This window comes from Aulostomus chinensis, chromosome 11 (genome assembly GCF_037954235.1).
Source record: "Aulostomus chinensis isolate RoL2024-O1b breed Wild chromosome 11, RoL_Achi_v1.0, whole genome shotgun sequence".
Classification (NCBI taxonomy): Eukaryota; Metazoa; Chordata; class Actinopteri; order Syngnathiformes; family Aulostomidae; genus Aulostomus; species Aulostomus chinensis.
In genome coordinates, this window is record NC_141330.1 from 7,189,604 (window position 1) to 7,207,100 (window position 17,497).

The window sequence follows — 17,497 nt, forward strand, 5'->3', positions numbered from 1 at the left end:
TTAGTTTTAACGTTAAATGACTGAGATTGACTGAGAATGTGGTGAACAACCTCTGAAACGGGACAAAATCATGCACTTCCTCCATGTTTAGGACAATATTTCAGTTTTTGACAACCTTTCACAGACATTTTCAACAAATTTGCTTTAATTTAGAAGTTTAATATCTCCCCTGATTATGCTTCAATATTAATCTAAATAGTTGTCTATTGCTGCATACATTGTTTTTGGAGCAAAGTTCCTCTACATGTGCTGGGGGATACAGGGAGTGAGGCTACGGGGTCCAGCAACAGCTGCAGTACCTGAAGCCCACTGGAGCTTCTGAGGGGGGCAGCACCGTCCCCACACTGCTACAGGCCCCGATCATACAGTTGCTCCTGCTGGACAGATGGGAGCTCCAGAGTCAGGTCCGAGTCTGGAGACCGTTGGCCTTTCTGCAGAGTGATCAGTGATTTTCTGCAGGAGTTTTGGAGATACGACAACATAAAATATCTGTTTCAAGATATCAAGGAAACAACTACAAGAGAGACTCTGACGACTGACATGCAGGTAATGTTTCAAGTTTGTCTGTTTGCAGGATTACTCCAGAACTACGAGGCTGACTTACACCAGACTTGGAGGAGAGATGGAACATGGGCCTTGGAAGAATAAATCCATAAAATTTAACTTATCCATTTTTCGGCTGAGTATACCTTGACAGAGATGTTTCAGAGTGCCCTCTGGTCTGTCATTAGAGCTTAAAGCTTGCAGCAGAAAATCTTTTGAAATATGACGTTTCATTTTGGACTGCAAATCTGAACTTTATGGCGCAGCAGACCGTGATCTGTCTCCTATATCCATAAAGAATCAACTATGCTTGACAGGTACCAGCTAATAATCAAATCCCGTGTTTTATGTTTTTAAGCCAAGAATGAACTTTGAACTGTAACTATTGAGTCAGCTTGGACAGCCAGTTATTAAAGTTGGGATAAAAAAACAAGAAATCCAATTGAAGCTCATATATTATGATCAAAAACTCCAGGGCAAACAAGCCCTGGGGTGTGGCCTCAATGTTTATATTCTTTCGAAAGCTGTTACTAACTCCATTCCAAATGTTACTGGCCTTGAGTTTCTGGTTGCTGCTGCTCTTTTTTTTGTTGTTCTGATTTTGTACATTGATGTGTTGTATTATGTTGTGTACATCAGTGTGAGATAAAGGCATAACGCTCCATCCATCCATCCATCCATCCATCCATCCATCCATCCATCCATCCATTTTCGATACTGCCTATCTGTGAAGAGCCGCAGGGGCTTCAGTACATTTTCATATCAACTGAATGGATATTTCACTGGTCACATCTTTCCTCTGTCACTTTTCTTGATATGAGATTATCAGTTTGAAGTATTCAGAACATTTCATGCATTAGCGTTCCATATGTCGCCTTCTTCACTGACTATGATAACACTCTTACATTTCAGTAATGTCATTGCTTTAGCTTGAATATATACAATGAATAATATATAAAAGCAAGAAAAGTGCAAAATCCAGCACTGAGAACAATGAAAGTATGGTGTCCCTCCAGTGCGCCCAAGTCAATAACACCTGTAAAGTTGAGCGAATATATTTGAGTTTCCAGGAGTTCTTTCTGACTAAATGAGGGAAGATAGTGTTTAATACCGGGGCTTGGCAATAGCTTTCATACTTTAAGATCCTGCAAATCCATCTGCAAAAAAAGCAAGTGTAAAAAGCATTTTGGTTGTTATTGTCAATTCCCACTGGAGCTGTGGCGGCACTAAGACTGCAGAGGATACTGATAAGACAGCAAAAGAGACTCTACACCTTATCTCACTGGCACAGTCCTTGTTCACCCTTATTCCTGCCTTGCTGTATATGAGAAAAAAAACCCCAAACAAAACACAGATTTTTCTTTTTAAAATTAATATAACTATTTGTTATTGTATGAATCCAGACAATCCAGTTAATACTGAAAAAGAGAACACTTGGACAATGATGATTATTTAAACAGAGGGGAAAAGATTTCTGTGTTTCCATTTTCAATATTTTTAATGATGTCTGTCATTTTCGCCAAGATCTTTTGAAGACATACACACATTGAGAAATCAATTATCGGAGATCATAACCATGTGTTTCTGCTGCTGGTGATAAGAGCAACATCAGGCTGAAAAATGGCAGAATACACACCATATTTAGAAATACATTCCAGCGTATTTCCACAACAATCTGACTTTATTAAGGAAGACTAATAATGGTGTCATTTGTTTTTTACAGGCAGGCGATGTGGGTCATTAAGTCCACCAGGGTAAGAAGCAGCGCTCGTGAGATAAAGCACAGCTGGGATGGTGACAATGACAGAGTTGGTGGTTGTAAATAAAAGTAAGTGTCTTTTTCCACCATCTGATCTGCATGCTCCATCTCAGGTACGCCAAGAGAAATGGAGGTTATACACGACCTGCTGACACATGACAGGTAACCTTGCCGGAGACCTGAATTTTTTTGACTCGGGGAGCTGGCTGCATTCTTGACACTGGAAGGACCTGTAATGCGACCCGTTTCACACTGCTGGAAAAACCTCAGTTCTAACACCCACATGTTGATTTTATCTGCATGTGGGAAAGCATAACAGTGGGATTCATTCCCAGATCAAGTAACCTGATGGGTATTTATTGGCTCCAGCTCGGATTAGAAACGAGACACCCAGGTGGACACGCCTGGATTCGGCCCCTTATCCAGCATAATTGTTGTGATGCACATTGCCAGCAGACAAACTCAATAAACACACCTGTCAACAACAAGCTAATATCAAAGTTGTTGTTCACAATGCTGCATGCTGACGACAGCAACTGGTCAGCAACTGACACTTGCTGACCACAGTATCTCACATTGAATCTGTTACGTTAAGACCACTGCTGCATCCAAGAGACGCAACAGATCTATTTTACTAGTCTATACAGCAGCAAGCAGCACTGAGACCCCATCAGGACTCTTATCAGAGTTCCCAACCACATGAAAGTTGCAAATGCACATTAGACGCACTAAGAACGGATGGGATTTGATCGGCCCAGCCACCTCTGGAGGTATTCAGGGACATATTGTTAGGACATTAGACAAAAATGTCAATGCATATTCATCTTCAATCCAAAAACAACAACTACAAGGGTGTTGGATACAACCCATCACAGTTTTCATCGAGGAATCCAAAGTTTGATGGTGCAGTAGGCGCCTTCGTTCATAAGATTGCTAGTGTGGTAACAGCAACTTTGAGAACAGCTTGGTGCGTATGAGGTAGTAGAGAGCAAGCATGAGAGATGTAGCAGCCTCAAGGTGAGCAGAGTTAGCCTGCATGTGGATGTTTTCAATCAGAACAAGTGAATCTCAGAGTGCCAACATCTTCAGACCAAGTGTAAGTTATCTGGTTAATCCAGATGCAGTCTGGATAGGGGACACGAGGCAATGCCGCCTTATTCTGCAGGAGTCAGTGACACACTTTAAGGGAGGTTACCAGCATTTTATATTCTTTAATTTTAATGAAAACAGTAACACAATCCGCATTCTGCAACTTTGTGGGAGACACGCAGTTTAAACATTAGAATACCGCCATCAGCATTCAATCAGAATGACTTTGTCCCAGTAGCTCCGCCAGTACAGTATTCTAGCTCATACACTCGTTCCACTCATTTAAACCAAGCGCCCTCCAACAAGAGATCATCTCTCAGCCAGTTTGTTCAGAGGTAGTTTTCATCACTTGCTTATGACCTACCCACTAACCCCCCCCCGGACAGTCTGCATTTTACATGCAATGCAGTACCATGAGTCACTTTAGATAAAAGCATCCACAAAATGTCACGTATATGTGTGTGTATATAATATATATTTATTATGGTTCAAAATCAATTTCTAGCAGCCGTAGCATGTCATTTCACTCCCTCTCAACATGCGTGAGATAAGAGTAAACAAGTTGAGACAAGTTGATATTTTTGGGGAGGCAGCCATGTCTCTGTCAGGATCAAAGTGCGATAGCTGTGTTGTACCCCCACCCCCCCCTCACCCGCTGGGCTTTCCATTAACAACTGTTTAAGTCTCAGAGGAGAAAATCCTTAATTTAGGCATTATGTACGCAAAGCCATTTCACTCATGCGGTGTAATTTTCCAGGAGAGTGTTGCCATAGCTCATAAGGATCTCCATGTAGGAAAAAAAACAACACCACCATTCCGTGTTCCATGACAGTGCACCACATGAACCACTATGTTTTCATTATGTCCTTTGACTGGTGCTACATGTAAGTGTGACATGTTTTTCCAGGACTCCCAGAGTATCATGTTTTATAAAAGACCCTGTTGGGCATGAACAACAACAAACCCGTCGGCAGCTGTTGGCACTTCGTTGGATGGTGTTAGACGTGTGAAAGGGCTCCGACAAGCTTCCGGCACAACGAACTAAACATTGAGATTACTTCATAGAAAACTTACAGTTTACACTACAGGCACTGCTGAGACTCTTATCTTCTCATTACCTGATAAAAAGGTCTGAAACATGATTGGCTGCTGCTTCCTGGAGGGATGCGACTGCGACATTAATTAGCATCCCCCTATCGTTATCATTGAGCAAGTGTATTGGAAATGTACGAAACGTTGTTTTTCAGTTGTATGCTTCTTGATCTCCATGAATAATCCTAATTGGATGGCAACCTGCGACTCTATTTCCCTGCATGGATAAGGACAGTCTTCGAACAGCGGTGAGCACAAATTGTCTCCGCTGTGCATGTCTTTCACCACCCTGCAATCAGAACATCCTGATTTCTCAATAATTATGCTGAGACAACAGCTATTACTGCCTGTTGTCCTTTATGATTGGTTTCTGTACACAATATGACTTGTCAATAACTGTGCCGAGGACATCAAAAGGACACATGCCCCATCCCATCAGCGTCACTGTCAATGAACATCAATCCCTGCAGCTAGAAAAAAAAGAGAAAGACTATCTCATTGCATTTCAAACGGCTTGAGGTGGCTTATGACTAGAGGGCAAAAGTATTTGTGTGCTGACAGATCATACTGACCAACTGAAGAACATGAGACGCTCACAGTTTCAAAAGTATGCTGCTTCAGTGATGTCATTTCCTGTTTCAAGATATCAAATGTATACTATTTTTAATAAAACATTTCCAAAAAATGTATTATGTCGAGTTGCGTATTTACATGATCCAAAATTTTCAGCAAATCCAAAGAAATCCGTAGTTTTGGCACATGTCGGTGTTGTCACACACCCTCTGTTGTCATGTGAACAGAATTCGACTTAGATTTTTAAAAATGTTTGCCTAAATTAAAAAAATAAAAAAAAAGATCTGTTGCAAACAGAAGCATTTGAGACACAGCGTACACCTTTCATTCAATATGGTAATGGTCACAAATAAGCAACGCTTGTATGACTTTTGAAGCATAAATACCATTTCAAAAAGTACAAAGCTAACTTTATGCTAGAAACCTTTTAAAGTTATGGCGTACAGTATTTAGTGATGTTCTTTGTATCATTGAAAGACACGTTAGAAACGCTAGTGTGAACCTTTACCTAGTATGAGGGACTAAACCTACATATTTGAACAGACAATCTTGGCATCAACTCCCATGATACAACATTTCTTCATGACATCATCAATTCAGATTAAGATTCAGAAAACTTTATAAATCCCCTTGGGGGACAATTAAGGGAAATTCAAGGGAAAAAAAAATCAGGGAAAAATCAAATTATTTGTAATGTGTTCGATTGAAAGGCAGAAAAAAAACCATACTAGTTGTTTAATATAACGTAATAAAAGTCTGCTTAGTATTCACCTCAATATCATGAAACAGTTTTCTTAACTTTGTGCGAATGTCATGGAATTTCCAGTTGAGACTCCTGAATTTAGATTTTTCTACTCTTCATTGTTTGTCCTAGGAGTGTTTGCCTATTTCCCCCTGTTTTAGTTCCATCCATCCATTTTCTACTGCTTATCCTGTTAAGGTTTGCGGGGGGGCTGGAGCCTATCCCAGCGGCTTTTGGGCGTGAGACATGGTTCACCCTGGACGGGTCACCAGTCCATCACAGGGCCAACACACATAGAGACATACAATCATTCACACTCACAGTCACACCTACGGTCAATTTAGAGTACCAATCAGCCTCGTCCCCTCTTGATGTCTTTGGACTGTGGGAGGAAGCTGGAGTACCAGAGAGAACCCACACAGGAACAGGGAGAACATGGAGACTGCACACAGAAAGATCCTGTGCTGGAGCCGGGGCTCGAACCTGGAACCTTCTTGCTGTGAAGCGACAGTGCTGACCACTGCACCACCATGCTGCCCTTAGTCAGTCGCCTTTTTTATTTTTCAATTTCTTCCCTCTTTGGTAGTTTCCCCTCCTTTTTGTGTGTGTGATCACCTGCGTCTTGTCTCCTCGTCTGTCCTCATCAGCTCCAGCTCTCTTGCAATTGTCTCTTTTCCAGTCAGCCCCAGCTGTTTTCAGTGATTAATCCAGTTTGTATTCAAGTCCTATGCTCTCGCCCAGTGTTTGGATCATTAGTTGACCCTGTTGTTTGTTAATCCTGCCCTATTTGTGTTGCACTTTACTTTAAGTTCTTGTTTCATTCATCTTCTTGTAGCTTTTAATTTTGTTCATCAACAAATTCGTCTTTGCCACTCCGCCACTTGAACGTGACATCAGTATAACACAATATAATAATCATACTCTCTCCAACAATATACACTGCCGGATTGAAAAACTGCATATGTATCGACCTGGTTTACCTTTAAGCAAGGTATTTGTACTACGGCCTGGAATGGCTGACAAAGTATACTTTAGCCATGTTTCTTGTATTTCAAACTTTCGATTTTGACTTCATCTCAAATACACTTCTTAATAATGGTAGGATTATTAAGTTTGAGAAAAGAATATTCTGATGTACTTCTGTTTTATTCCACTGTGATTTCTTGATGAACATTTTTAGAACATAATTTTCCTGCAAATACAGTAGATCTGCAACCTATTTGAGAATTGTCTTCCATATGAAGACAATAATGTCTCAACAGTGACCGTAAATTCATCCTTACATTGATTTGCATCACATTATACTGCTGCAGCCATGAAGTCTAAAGCATGACACTATGAAGCGCTGGTTTTTTTTCCAATTGAATGCATTTATGCAATAATAATAATAATAATGACACAAAAATGATATAAAACTGTGTTTAATAAGAAAGTGAAGAAGAAGCTCATTCATCTCAGTCATCATCCATGACTATTATGAGGAGTGTCAATGCAGAAGGAGGTGTTAACCCTTCAGACTGGCGGCTGGACGTGAACTGCAGCCAGTGTCAGTGTGGGAAAAAAAAAGGCTCCCTTTTGATTTCCCTGTACTGCTTTTGAGCCACAAGCTTGACGGTTTATTGATCTCCCTCTCGTCTAATCAGTAGCCTTGTCACATTATAACAAAGGGGAGCTGAGCCAAAATGAAAGCAATTTATTTCAGCTCAGTGAAGATTGCAGGACTGGGTGTAGTAGTTTTCTTCCCCCTTCATAGACAATCTGATACAGGCAGCGGTGGAGCTCTGGCCGAAATCAAAACAATGCCTCAGCTCATTCAGCCTGGCAGGATGAAGCTGGGGGCAAACAAACACTCCAAACCACTGCCCATCTAAAAGTCACCTATGAATGCTGGCATGAATTTGTGAGGATGAATGCATAAAGGAAAAACATGACCTACTTAGGAAAACTTTTCCGATTTAATGGCCCGAGATAACTTGTGTACAACACCAAAAAAATAAATAAATAGTGGTGCAATTTGAAATGAATAGAGATTAGGAAATACACATAAACTACAGTCGCTATGAGTCTATTTATTCCTAAATGACTACTTGGACCACTTTATTAAGTGCTGGCGGCTTTATGAGGTTTTTAACATAATCATTAGGTTGAGCGCTCCATGAGGTAATGAATACATGTTAGTGGAGGAGCATCCTCGCAACATACTAATACAACACCGCTGTTAAAATCCACAGGAAATATAAATAGTCCCGCCATTTCCCTTCAGATTGACCTGCAGGCAGGTACGTGCATAAACAAGTAATTGCATTTGCACTTTCCCTTGTCGAAGGGAAGCAAACCTGTCTGGAAACAGCTATACGTCCCAATTTTGCATCAGCCTGCTGTTGTGTATCACTTAAGACCTACAGGCAGAGTAAACAGCACTAAGAAGTCAATGCTCAGACTACGAAACCACTCATATCTCTCATCTTCATGCATGTTTCAAAGGAAATTTGCTTTCTGAATAAAAATTAAAAAAAACAAACAAAACACCCCAGGCAGCTCTTAATAGGTTATACCTGGCACTGTGTGTTTTATATACTTGGCAAGGGGATACTCTCGTCCTCACCAGTCGAGTGTACTTGTCTCTTCAATTGTTCCTAAAGAGCTCAAACTGTAACCAGAGTGTCTACCTGCATAAACATGTCAAATTCAATACGTTTTAATACCACTAGGAATTACATTTAAGACCAAACTTGTAATGGAAATGCACACCTCATGAAAACAAACGGTGATGATAGTTAAGACTTTTAACTTGGGTGGAAGATTCTCTCCATGTTTCCTGGCTTCTTCATGGGCATTTTCAGGCACGGACTGAAACTTGTTATTTTTTTTTTTTATATCTTATTATTTTATATTTTATTTTGTAATCATCATTTCCATTTTGCATGAACTAGGCCAAATCAACCAGAGACATAAGCTTAAGTCCGGCTTCATAGCACAACACAAACCAAAAGTAATTCTTCTTTTGATATTTCTTTATTATTACAGTTTTCATGTTCCAGAACACAGAACTTCTTGTGGTGACTCTGAAAAAAAGACCCGCTAAAACTCTATGGATGACATTTTAGAGCATTTTAAAACCTTTCATTACTGTTTTCACACATTTTTATGCGCCCGCTCCCACCCTGTGTACGATCAGGAATCCACAGCGGTGCTCTGATCACTTTAGAGCTCGTCAACTGGCCGTTGTGTTTCACTGTAGCGTGAAGAAGCCTCAGATGTACTGGACCTCTGCCTGATGTTACCCTCCAGTGCTCTTCACCTGGTGGGGGCGGGTAGAATGGGTCGATATTTGAGTCGCCTTGAGATGGAAGAATCATCCAGACCAGCCGACTTACAGATGAATGTCTGCAATCTCTTACTTTAAGTCACTGACCAAAGCTTGTCAGTGCTGGAATATAAAACAACTGGTGAATTCAATTCACCCCCCCCCCCACCCCCACCCCTGGCTAATGCTAAAAAGGTTAGCCTTTCATTTCTTATGTTAGAAGCTGCCACCCCAATTCTTTGGAAATATGCCCACGTTACTGTTGCATGACATAAGAATCACTAGCTAGCTGAGTTAGCTGAGTTCAGCTAACATTGCGCATTTAATGTGCACCAATGTGTTTGCCTTCATGTGTACTGAGCCAACAGTGGTGTGTGCAGACAGACCCCGAGGTTCAGACTTCACAATGTTGTTTCAATTTAGACTCCCTCAGGCAGCATGAAGGGATTTGCTTTTTATCCCTCAAGTCATCACTGGAGAGTCTTGTTTACAGGGATATACAAGGTTGTGTCTCCAAAAGTGTCAGAATGACATTGAAAGCGGTCGCTATGCAACCGAGGGAATCTGTGTGTTACCTGTGACCTACCAGTTGACCCAGCCTTTCTGGCTCTGTAAGCAAAAATCACAGGAAGTAAGCTGACACTGCACCTTCAAAAGTAGAAAAAAAAACCCTCTTCAACACAAAAATCTCCCTCCACAACACCTTCTGCATTTGTCTGTGTTTCTCCGTGTCACGTGCTCCACCATTAATAGAGTTCCCCTGTGAAAATGTTTACACTGCATCCCATTCATCACAGCATCCTCAGAGTGTAACAAAATGCCCTTACCGGCCTTATTTTGAGTCTCTGGATTAGAAAGTGCTTTTGGTTTTGATCGTATGCCCTCCAGTGTCTCTGGAGTCGCTTTCAACTCCTTTGAGTGTGAGATCTCTTTGGACTTTTGGGTTCAGAGAGCAAATGCTTAGGGACTGTTGGGAACATAATAAAGTTGGTGAGGTGAGCTCTCTCAGTTGAGTAACAAACTCAAAGTTCTGGTGGACATAAGCTTCACTGGATGTGCTGCTGGGTTTGGTGAATCCTGACAAAAGGCGAAGAGCTGAGAAGAATGATTGTCCTTCTCTCAGCAAAGGTATGTGGATCCACTTGGAAGTAGAGAGCACTGAGTGAGGTTATATCTGCTAAAGAGGCTATGAGAACACAGAATACAAACATAGCATCATCAAATCTGTTCATATTCTTCCTAACAAATAGATCCCAGCTAGGGAGCTCGATGCGTATCCCTGAAATCCAAATACATGGCCTCATCATATATAATCAAAATATTCTTATACATTCCTGACATATTGACTATTTCATAACACATGACTCTTGTGGGTGAAAAGATATAGAATAAAACCAGCATGAATTTTTCAAAACCAAAACAGTCTTTCAAACATCAAACATCGAGGATGATCGAAAGTCATCAGACATTTCTCGAGAAGTGCAGCTCATAGCTATTTCCTGTCAATGTCCTACAACCGTCGTCAGCATCAAGAATCTACGGTTTAATCCCAATTACCTCCAAACGTTAATCAATTTTCGTTGAGATATCCGGCTAACAATCAAACTTGCTCGGCGGAACAAAGTCATGACTGTGAGATAAAACACATTTGATACAATCTCCATTTTCATTAATGTATTAGATAAGAAAAACATTGGTCTTCTACTCTATTCAGTCCCTGTTCAATCCATCACGATGGCAGGATCTGAACTGAAACGACCCTCTTTCGTTTGAATATCTGTTAAATTTCCATCGGTGATTGATCACTGACAGAATGTAGCGGGTTCCCATGACGACACGATTAGCAAACAATTGCTGACCATGAGGGCTGAGCTAAACAAAATACTCTATTTCATCTCCTGGCCAAAAAAGCTAATTAAGCATCAGACTATTCTCAGCACTCACAACATCACAATCATAGACGCAGGTGGGTTAGGGTTAGTGTGTTCTAGGAGTGATCAGCCACCCACCGTGAAGATCTTGCAGGTTCTCAAAGACTTCACCCTCAGATTACCTCTCATCAGTCAGCTGAGGCAATTGCATCTTGCTTGACTTCTCAGGAGTCAGGTCATGCCTCTCATCTCATTGTAACCAGAAGGAAGTGTTACATCAAGTAAAGCTCGAACCTCGAAGTAGCTTTGTGATGCAAAAGAAAGGGACTGGAGCTCATTATTACAAAAGATGATTTTCTTCAAGCTAACCAAAGAAGAAAGGGGATTTTTATGGATCTGGCTACATGCGTTCTATTCATAGCAAGCAAACACAAATGCAGGCTGATGCAGGAGATCCCACCTCATAAAAATTAAATGTAACATTTTTAGAGGTGTTGATTTTAACTTAATGGCTTATAGTCTGATGTGCTTAATTATATTGCCTCTCTTTAGTCTTAGAAATGTTATTAATATCAAGCCCGGTTCATTAATGTCAGTGAGCCTGGCCTATATCGTCATTAATTTATCCATTCAGTTATCAGTTCATCATCTACACTTGCACATTTATTTCCTGAATGCTACCATAAAATTTGCACATCCATGTTCGGCGTGTATCTCGCCTCGCTCACGGCGTCCGGAGCCTTTATTTCCATGTGTCGCTATAATCCCGGCAATGCACAGAGAGGGTAATGAAGCATCTGCTCGTTTGCCTCAGGGTCACATATAAGTACATCACTGCCATGCCATAAACATGAGCTGCCATCACCTCTCTTCTTATCACAAAACAGAACCTCCTCCTCCTCCAGAGCCGCATGTGCTCGCACATCTGGCGTGGAAGACGTGGACTGACAAAATAAATGACCCCGAAAAAAGATACCGCACAAAAGACGCCTCTGACTCCATATCAGCTAAGAAAATCCTCTTTAGAGTAAAACTGTCTAAATAGGTATTAAATTGTACTCCATTTTTCAGAGTTGGTGCATTTGGGTTCTTACTATTTTACATAGAAAGCTTTCACCTAGATCTGCTTGAGAGATAGAAATATAATTACGGCATTGACATCCGCTCCTGAACGACAAAGAGATGGATTAGAACAAATGGAGGCTCTCTGTCCATAATCCCATGAGAAAATGGGAGTTACTGGACCGTGAATGAAAAATCAAGGGGCAGGGGTTCAGTGGAGGGGTGAAGAATACATGAGCAGAATTGGATCTTCTGCTCATCCCACGTCACATATCAAAGACTGAGAGGTCAAGGCTTTTAGTTAGACTTGACACATGTTAATGCAGTGTTTACAGCCAAAGCTTTATGGAATATGGATCATTACACCAGAAAATGATTTTGGGGGTCAAGAAGCTGACCTCGAGGTTGTTTAGAAGAAATACAGGAGGCATTCAGACCTTCTAAATGTCCATGCTGACTCTATTAATCTGTGACTGATAAGGCTCTATGTTACTCTTGATGGCCTTCATTAGTTTGATCTCATTAGAGCCGCTGCAATTGACTGCTTGCATTAAACAATGACCCAAGCTCTTCATTTTGTTCTCTGTCTCACAATTTAACCAAAATTAACAGCATTTCCAACATCTGAAAGCAAGAATAACAGCAAGCGAGAAGCTCTCTTAAGAGAAAAGTGCTGAAAAAAACCCCATCGTGATCGTAAAAAATGGTAATTGAGATTTTGGTCATTCACTAGGAAAACTGTTACCTTTGAGGGTAAAACTAAACAAAGGGAAATGATCCAAATGAAAGTGAGAAGGAAATTAATTTTAAAGTATTTTACAGACGTATTTAAAAAAAAAATTAAAAAAAAATCAAAGCTTACACCGAGGAAAATTAATTTCAAGAAAATCCAAACTGAAAATGCTGTGTAACACAAGAGGGCGGGGCTTGTTCTGACAAAGGTGGGAAATTAAACAGAGGAAGTAAAAAAAAACAAACAAACAATACAACAGAGGTCTAACACAAGAGGGATGTGCTCATTAACTTCAACAAGAAACAACCAGATAAACTCCAAAATTGAAAATCGACAGTCCGACGGGTCTGTGGCGGAATAGGTATTTTCACACCGGACATTACAGAAGAAAGATGGAGGAAGGTGGAATTATTTATGCAGCACTGCAGAGGACAAGCATGTCCTCTCACTCTGTACTTGACAGACTTGTTTGCTTTAGGTTAAGAGATTATTTCAGGATTACGCAGTGAGGAGAATTACTGTTCTTAATGATCTACATTGTTCAAGCGTTGCATAAACTGACTTTTTAATTCATTTCAATTTAGTTCTTTCAATTTGAACTTCTTTTTTTAAAAATTCTTATTCCTTTTTATTCTTTTTCTTTTATTTTGAAACGAGCATAGCATTCAGTGTAGTTCTTCACAACAACAATCTGATCAGGTTTTTTTAGTCCTGAGCCCCAAGGGCATCACTAAAAAATGCTGCATTGATGAGGGTGGGAGCATAAAATTCAGCTCTGCAACAACTTCACATCGTTTGACATTTCATATCATTTGGTTTGATATTATGGAGCCTGTGGCATTATCTTCAGTTCAGTGCCTTTTCCAATTTGAGATCCACTGCCTTCCTGATTTTACCCTAATTTGTAAATGTCACTTAAATAGAAGCGATGGAAATAATTTGCAGTGGTGTAAAATGAACAATAGAAAAAAAAAAGAGGAGAAAAAAAAAGTGAGGGGAGGAACATGATACCGGGAGTGAATAACATGCATCTGATTTGAATATTTTAAGCCAAATTTACATTTATAGGTTAAGAATGTTTCTCTCTTTTTATTTTTTTTATTTCCAGAGGAGGTGGACTTTTTTTTTTTCGCACTTACAAAGGCTTGTCATACAGCCAACATTTGCAACTCAGTATTCCAGCAACCCAGCAGTAGGATTACACTGTCCATGCTCAGTTCTTGAGCCGCTTCCCTGAAGAGGCACGAACTTGCATAAGTTTTGTGAATGATGATCAGTTAGTCTCCTGCGAGGCAAGACTTTTTGACGCTACGATGACCGATGTGGGAAAAAAAAAAAAGACATTGTGTAGTCATATATTTAATAGTTATTGTTGGTGTCTTTGTTATTGTGGGATTATTTGGGTTTATTGTGTTATTGTTGTGGGTTTTACAGTCTTGCATTACAATTAAAATTGTGAAGTGAACGTTCACTGCTGCAGTTTCCAGAGGTTCTATTTTATTTTATTTTTTTTTGTGATACCAGACATCAGACCGCTTTTCAAGCATTTTCTTGTCAAGGACAAGCCTTACTGGAAATGTGTCCTGCAGTGAAACAAACCTGAGACAGAACAAATTACTTTGTGCCAAGGAGAAAGCGACAGTCTGGCTGGATGGATGCGTGTCCTAATAAAATACAGTGTTTCTCTTTAGCCGGTGAATATGTTTAGTTGTAAATGGGACCAAAAATCAACATATTTTCTATAGCGTCTACCTCTGGCTCATCCTACTAAATTGTAGGTTGCATGGAGAGGCTGGATGCCGGTAGGTCTATGAAGTGGCTCCTCCATGGTGTTACTCTCATTGTTTGGTCTCAATTGCAGCAACAAAACCTGTTGTTAAAAATGTCCTCAGTCTCTGTGAGTGACCAACCACCTTGACCTCTGCCCCATGTGGACTTTCTTACTTTTTATGATGTCATTCCATTTCCTCCTGTGTTCACAACGACGACAGCCACCCAGAGGACATCTGTCATGTCAGCATGAATATGGGTTGTTTTGTGGCACTTGAATTTATGACCTATCAGGCTGTTTTTTCTTAGGAGGACTGTAGTCACACTTATAGAGATCAGAGCATCATTGCCTCTCTGTTTTCTTCCGTGTTAAAACCTTAAATGCTCTGAAAACCTATCTTTTGTATCAACCTGCAGGCTGCTGGCACAGTACTTATATTAGAAGTGTAACTGGGAAACACTCGTAGCACATCCTAATGCCTCCCTGCATCTCATCATAAGCAGAGACAGAAATCCTGAATGAGCTGCCTCTTCCTGGTAATGTTAGGCAGAGGCGTAACCTTCCATTATTAGTCTATTGTCGCTGGCTTTTTCAGTCAATGTGTCACACATACTCCCCTTACCAATTCTCCACAGTCACAGTGTGTCCCACGGGGCTTTACTTTGCCCTTCGTGTTTGAGGCAGGGTTAAGGTTAGAACTGGCTATTATGCAGCACATAATTGCACTTCGTCATGCTGCAGATTGTCCCAGTAGGGAGAGATGCAGCAAGGGTCCAGCTTATTTGAAGGGGATATACCAGAGGAATAACACGCGGTCGTAGCAAATCCATCTGTCTGTCCCCAGAGCAATAATATGCATTCAAGCAAAAACATGCTCCAAAACTAGTTATTGTATTTAACACTAGGGGGTCCAAATGGGGGGCCTGGGCGTCGCCAGAGAATTGAAGTTGGTTGGAGAACTCATTATGGTCTGATGGTAATAGAAGCTTGTGCAGCAGAAGTAAAAATTATGGACTCGAGGGTGTCACCGTACCCTTTCACCACCCGGGAACTCTGAGCAGCAAACACAGTTTAAGGCATCATTCAGACTTGGAGGATAATTCCAGGATTTTTCAAGCAGGGCCCTATTTTCTCAGACATTTGCATCAGAATGATCCATAGGGACCAGAATAATTGGAATGCTTCTAATAACGAGCAAGAAACAGCCTTAATGTCATGATAATATGATGACGGCATGCAAGACAAATCACAGAACCTCTGATAATAAAGTGACATCTTATCCTATCTTATCTCTTCTTACCTTATCTTATCTTACTTAATCTCATCTCATCTTAGTGACAGACTCAAGTTGATGTTTTTGTCTGACGACGTCACTGAAAAATCTGTGAGTGTTTCACATGTTTTCAGGAGAATTCAACAGAATTGACACGAAAATAACTTTTTTTCCAAATTGATTTCCAGTAGGATGAGTGAATTAAATTTGATTTATTTGAGTCAGAGTAAGACTGTGGGGAAACATGAGAAATCTGAATCAGCTGCAAGGCCGCAGAGCTCAGTAAAGCTGGTTGTTTTACTGGGGCTGCTGTGATCCGATACCCACAGAGGGAGAGAGCCGTTGTTGTAAAGATCTCTTCTTATATTGGCGACGTGCATGAGTCCAGCAGAGGTGAGAATTCGAAACTTCACACCACTGTGCAACCGCGTCACTGGATTTTACACCCACGATGGACTTCGTTGTGCCAGAGCCTTTCATTCACGTGCCCTCATTAGCATCGTGATCACACTCTGACAAACACCTATGTTTTAGTTTTGGAAGGTAGAATAATAAACTTGCCAACAAAGCAATCTTCCAATAGATATTTTGCCTCATAGCAGTGTTCTACTTTAAAACAATCAATTACCACGGTAAAAACTTAGTGACAACTGATGAGGACATTTTCTCAACTTAAAAATGAGAAGAGAACAGCTTAGCCTGGAACGTGTTGGCTGACGGCGCACGCTATGAGTTAACCACGACAGAAAGTTGATTGATAGATTTTCTAATTGTGTTCTTTGTTAGCAGCAGATGCTCCGTCACAGATGTTAGAAACAAATTCGACTTGCTTGCGAAGGAGCTAAAGTTTTGACATCTAGATTCATTTACAACATATGAACATTACTTTGCAGAAGCCGGTAACATAGCTGCAATCACCTGTGCAGACTTTATAGACTTTTTTTTTTTTTGCACAGATTTCATAACCTGTTGGTAAAACAGTACAGTCATGACAGCCTTGTTGTAGTTGGTGCACAAAAGACGTACAGTCCAAGCCACAGTAGCGCTAGGAGCTGCTCTCCAGCGGCACATGCTCCATTTGATGTCACAAGTTGGCAGCGTATGAAGTGCTCATCCAAGTACCACGGCAATTATATGTCTATACTTTCTATACTTGAGAGATAGAATGATATAGATAGATTTACCATGGAGAGTGAGGAAGAGAACATACTATTCTAAGGTGTGTAAGCACCCCTGGAAGAGAATGTTCTTCAAGTGATTCAGAAGAACACGAGTCAGGTACCTATTGTCCCACCGCCGAGGGACCATAGAGAGGAAGAAGTTGGGCGTATAGGGTGGGGTGTTTTGATGATGGAGTAATTTGGGATTCGTCATCATGGCAGGTGACCTGACAACATATTGTTGTATCGTGCCGGTTAAGGGTTTGAGTAATTTAGAAAATGTTCATGTTTCATAATCTGAAAGGTCTTCCTAAGTGGATGAAGTGTGCTCTGTTATCATGGAGATCATTTATGATATCATATTTCCATGATAACTGCACCAATTCCATCTTCTGAAGACTGAAGTGCAGTTGAAATCATGTCGATTTTGGGTTTTTTTTTTATCAAGCGAATTGCAACTCCCAGTTTCACATTAGCACCATACTATATCAATGGCGTGTTGAAACAAGAAGATACACCACA